This window comes from Branchiostoma floridae, chromosome 7 (genome assembly GCF_000003815.2).
Source record: "Branchiostoma floridae strain S238N-H82 chromosome 7, Bfl_VNyyK, whole genome shotgun sequence".
In the NCBI taxonomy this organism is placed as follows: domain Eukaryota; kingdom Metazoa; phylum Chordata; class Leptocardii; order Amphioxiformes; family Branchiostomatidae; genus Branchiostoma; species Branchiostoma floridae.
In genome coordinates, this window is record NC_049985.1 from 25,321,405 (window position 1) to 25,327,404 (window position 6,000).

General features: G+C 41.3%; 1 long non-coding RNA gene across 1 annotated transcript; it reads right to left on the reverse strand.

The window, feature by feature from the left end:
- Positions 1-1,855: 1,855 nt before the first annotated feature.
- LOC118419806 lies at positions 1,856-4,709 on the reverse strand. The gene is made up of 3 exons (XR_004831661.1): positions 4,121-4,709; positions 2,869-3,000; positions 1,856-2,357 (listed from the first exon to the last, which is right to left on the reverse strand). It is a non-coding gene; the product is annotated as an uncharacterized LOC118419806 (long non-coding RNA).
- Positions 4,710-6,000: the final 1,291 nt, after the last annotated feature.

The following is a 6,000-nucleotide window of genomic DNA, read 5'->3' on the forward strand; positions in this document are numbered from 1 at the left end:
GGGAAAACTTGCGATTTATACAATTAGCACGACTATACAGACTTTTCAGCTGCGCACGTACACAGTCGTCATCGCTAAGTTTAGGGTTTTTTCAATATTAAACAATATGTTATTCCTATTTTTAAAAAGGGGGACCCCCAGAGGAGGCATCCGGGGTTACCCAGAATGCAATTTAACCTTTGACCCCTGACTTCCGGTTGTGTGTCATGTGAGGTTGAAGGTGATTTCCAGTCTTGCCCACTTTTAGGGCTCCCTGCTCCGTGACTGTGTAGTTTTAGGGCCCAGTTTTTTTTAGTGTCGTCGATGGGGTAATGAACATTCCATTTATGTGTTCGTTCGTAGACAACAGTTATTCTATACGTTAGAGTTGGGTATTTTGTCTTCGAACAGCGTTACGTAAACATCAAGATATCTGCTCATTTCATGACGCTCACGGACGGAATCTTCGCCTCGATTCCTGAAAATCGTGGGGAGTGAGGTTTTCAGTATGTTCAACATGTACTATGATTTCTTAGCTTGAGTTAGGTGCCGCGATAATCTCAAGTCCCCACATTTTGCTGAGAAATTTGAGATTTGGGGGAGGGGGGCTATGGCTGCCTTGTGTAAACGATATCTACACGGTTGTTCACTGTCGGTGTGGATGTCTCCCTGGCACGTAGCTTTAATAAATTACTATTTTTTGTGATTTTCAGTTACATGTTGCACATTTTAGGTTATGTCTGGCCGGTTTTGTGACAGCTTAGCCATAGACAACACGGTCTTCCGTATTTTTGTGCTCTTTTCAACCCGGGCCCATATAGGAGAACAACACGTAAATGATATCCCCTTGTTGAGATGTCCACGTCCACACAGCCAGAAGACAGCTGTACAGATGCCACTAGTTCTAACTCAGAGATCCCATAGTATCTATATAGTGACTAATGTATGGATATACTAATGTTTATGTATGCGGATTTTAATTATGGAATATATGGATAGAGCAGAGATTCCACAAATTTGCTGGGTGTGCCACCAGTGAATGAAGATACAGGCGCACATTCACGTCTACTGAACAATTCTTATATTTTGAACTCGACACGTGTGTACATATTTTGATATATACACAAACATACAAGTACCCCTTGTTTTCTTGAATAATATACGCAAAACTATGCACATTGTTTTCAACCTTCTTTCTACATTGGGTGGTGTGAAGACTTTAAGCAGTGTTGTGTAACAAGTTCTGTTTTTTGGACAAATAAATAATAAAATGAAGACAATTTCACAGAATGACTTCAATTATTTATTGCCGTAATACAATCAAGTGCAATTTTTCAATGTAGGTTGTTTCCATACACTTATCCCCAACAACAGTTGGAGACTGACAAGTGTATGTGTATCAGTGGTTCTAGTTAAGATAGACATGTTGTATTTACAGAGGCTTTTACATCTCATGTTCTTCGTTTATTGGTACAACACAGTAGTATATTTAAAGCTATGCCACACTATGATATGTAGGGGTTGCAATCATTCAGTACATTTTTCTCTGTTGCTTCATATTCTTGAGATTTTATGTAAATATTGTGATTGACGGTAACACAGTATATGTTTAACGGTTGTTCAACAGTACAATATGAATTGGTTGCTTTTAACTGTATTTGTATCAAAATCTATATACTGTACGGAAAGCTCAAGTAAGATGTTACACCTGTAATACTGTATGTTGCAATGTACAAGAAACATATTTACAAGACAAACCCTCTATGTTTCAGTATACAAAATATACATACAGACTTGACCCACTTGCACAGGAATGTTAATTTTGTGCTGCAACATTGTCAGTTTGTACTGTGTCAAGAAGGCTATTCCTGACAAAAGTAATATTGAGCAAGTCACATTTTCCTGATATAACATATATAATGTAAGCTATCAACACTAAATTGGCCCCTGTAGTTCCAAAAGAAGCCACTAGGGGATCAACACTTCACCAATTACTTATAAGATATACCAAATACACTATTTGAAAAGGATAGCCATATAGCATGTCCAGAAGTTAAGATATCAAACACGGAAGTTCTCCTGCAGTGCCGTAACAACTGCAATATGCATATGGGAATGGGAGCACATCACAAAAGTCCCACTGACTGTGCCAACTCTTGGTCAGTCTGGCATCCATACTCCTGAGAACATGCCGGTGCTGGATTATGGAGACTGTCCATATTGCTGCCCAGCTAGTGGCTCCCTCACTCCTGCATCAGCCACTTCCCATCCATCTCCAGTAGAGAGTGAAGACAGTGATGATGATGAAGAATTGGAGGCAGCCACCATTAAACTGCGCGGCTCAACACGGGAAAGGAGATACCAAGACACTCTTGCAGCTGTAAAAGACAAAATGTTAGTCAACATGAGGCCTGTTCCAGTTACATGCCTGTTGAGATGATTCTGAAAGTTACAAAGAGAGAAGAAATTGGATCTGTTACATTACCATCTACACCCAAGTTTGAACTACACCCTGTACAGAATGGGTTTGGAGCTTCAATAGCAGTTGTGAAGAAAGCAAGTGGGGAGCAGATGACAAAAACAATGTGTATAATAGTGATTTGTCTTCTCTGTAAATTATGACAGATACAACATGTTGTACCACAATTACTACTATATCACTAGTATTTACTATAGACAATAGAGTTATGCAACTTCCTTTACTAAGGCTTTAGATATCACCGTCTTGAGTTTTCCATACGGTGTACCGTGTATATACAGTATTACAGTTGCAACATCTTACATTTTCCATAAAGTGTATTAGATACTACTGAAAGACTGCAATCACCACATATTTTTATTATTATTCTGTGGCATAATCTTTAAACATGTTACTGCTTCACAACTCACTGTCTTCATCACTGTAGTCCAAGTCATCAAGGCTGTCTGCAGTGGTTGATGGGGGTCAACTGACGAAGGCGTGATGCCTTCCCACTCCCATCTCTAAGGTGTGCTTTAGAATTCACCGCCCTCGTCGAACCACTGTATTGAGGGATAAGATTGAATCCATGACACAGAAATAACAATAGGCACACTTAAATTTTAATCATGATTAGTCCTGTGAAACGCTAGAGGCGAGTAGAACAGTTTTTACCGCAAGCTCAACCCCGGGATTCGAATCTGCGACCTATCACACTGGACCCGGGCAGCCAAACTCACAAAACCAAGTATGCAACTGATTATGCCAAAAGGCTCAAAGCCATTTTGCATGGTCGGTTGGCGGTACTTGAACAGTACTGTTACACCTGGATGACGTATGAATGGGTTGGCATTTTTGCAGGAAAATTTTACATTTACATTTACATTGCCAACCTTGTAACTGTAAAGGTTTCCAGCAAAAATGCCAGCCCATGCATACATCATCCAGGCCTAACTGATCATAAGATCAGGACATTACTGTAACGGTTTACTATTGTCCATATCATTACAAGCAGGAAAATTAGACTTGACTGATTTTAAGTATTGGCCCTGCTAAAAATTAGCACAGCAGTGTACACACGACGCTGGATCTAAAACAAGGGCTCGAAATACATTTTTCTGCATACCTGCACTGGTGGTATCATAGTATGGATCATACTAAAATTGTTCAGGAACCATTTTTTAATATATACTTAATAGGTGGTAACAGTCAATGCTGAGCTAATAACAATCAAATCCACCTACATCTCCAGGACATTTATGTATAAAACCTAGTATATGGACCAGTGCAATTTTAATATAGGTGCAGGTAGACACCAGAAATACCTGAAAAAACTCCAATTTTACCTGCACTAACATGCATATGTAGGTGGTATTTTGAGCCCTGAAACAGATTTGTAGCACACTTTTGTCGCCCCTCCCAGATTTTTAATCCAATCAAAATTGAAACATATGTTCTAATATTGAAATTCTACGTTGGTTTTGTTAAAAACGTCATGGTATTTGCGGTTCATGTCTCCTCCGCACAAAACAAGCTTTGCCCCCCTCCCCCCAACAACTTACATTCGCCCGATACGGCGATTGTTTGTAAGAAAATACGGAGAAAATAGTTTACCAAGGAGGTTGAGTTTACAAAGGATGCCAGAGACACAAAATTGTGCAAGGATAGATGGTAGAGACTCACCTTGCCACACAACGTCTGGCCACTCCAAGCAGCTTTGGTGCGGGGAATTTTTGGTGACCTTGCGCTGGCACTTGTGTTGTTTGTCGGCAGCCCCGGGATTATCGCTGTCAATTTGAAGCTACCAGAGAAAATCGGCCGCACCGCAGGTTGGCAGACACAATATCAGCTTGTAAGCATTCCCATGTCAGGAATAGCGACTTATCGATACGGTACAAACTGACAAATTATTTGATATCCCTGTTTTCCGTGAGGCTGGTTCCGTCTACTGTGTTGCGCTAGACGTAGACTCAAGGTGCTGTATACTTCCGGTTCATTCTGCTTCCGGTTCAAGGTGCTTGTGATCTGGTTTCACGTGGTTTTATTCCCAGGGTGCTTACTCGTGCATGATATCAGCAAGAGAATGATTGACTGAACCTGTTTGTCCGCTCGATGTACCTAGAAAGTGTCTGGTACAATGCTGAGTTAATCCGCTCTTTATGATTTTCCCTCATTCCCGCTAAGGTTACTATGTCTCTATCCTTATCTGGAATTCCATATGTTTCATACACATTATCTGCCTCATAGAACATTAGCTGTCTTTATTATTTATATTATTTGCTTACAGGACGAAAAGCCGGGAGACACCGCTTTCCCATCCGTCTGAGGCGCCGACATAGTTTCGAATGAACTAGAACTTCCGGTCCAACGTATATATCTGGCGTAGACCGGAAACCGCAATGTATTGTGGGATAGGCCGGATGCCTCCTCTAGTAAGGACCCTTTATCCTTGGTGGGTGTCTGTGCGGTCAAGTTATGACATTTACGGCTTAAGTCCCAGCTCAAAATAAGAGTACTGATCTTTTTTGTACTCAAGATTTACCTATTATCTCTTTCTTATCAAAATTGTCCGCGGTTATTTTGTTTAATCATTTTATGTTTTTGACTATGGTGCATTTTCAACGAAAAATTGAAAAAAAAATGGTCGTTTCTGATGTTTTCGGCCCCAAAAAAACAATATAATCCTAATTCAAAACAAAATAGCCGCGGATAAAAATGATAAGTTTAAGGTTGACTTTCATCCTTTAGAATATCATGATTTAAAGTCTTGTTTCCAGCTGGGACTAGACTCATGAAATAAACAACACTTTTTTTAACCAAAATGTTTATTTCTAACCCAAAATCCGGCATGTACAAAAAAAAAATCACAAGTATTCAATGTGTTTAAAGTAGTACTAAAACTGTGTGAAGTTTCATCGTAGTGCGACCGAGCAATCAAAAGTTACGATCGATGTATAGAATACTGCTTTATTCCAGGCCATGGGCCGTCTTAAGCCAACAGAGAAGACATGAGCTGGAGATGGAAGCCTTGAAGTTTTAACAGGCGCAATATGATCACCATTCTAACGAGGCGAAAGGAGGCGCGGGTGATGTAGTCAAGGCAAAAGCGCCAAGGCTGCCCAGCTTCGTGGAAGGAGAGAGGATAGATGGTTATCTCTTGAGGTTCGAGCGTTTCGCTCGCGCCCACCAGTGAGCAGAGAACACGTGGGCGTCCTCGCTCAGCGCCTTGCTATCGGGAAACGCTCTTGACGTCTACAGTAGGCTGAATGACGAGGAGGCGAAAGACTACAAGAAGGTGAAGGAAGCCATCTTAAAGAGGTATGAGCTTACTGAGGATGGCTTCCGGAAAATGTTCAGGTCGGAGCTTCCTCAGGAAGGGGAAGCGCCTGACCAGTACATCGTACGTCTGAGCCACTACCTCGACAGGTGGATCGAGCTGTCGGACGCCCCCAAGACATACGACGGAATCCGTGACCTGATCGTCCAGGAACAGTTCTTAGACCTATGCCCCATGGAGCTTGCAATTTACGTCAGGGAGAGGAAGCCAAAGTCCCGGAGGAGAT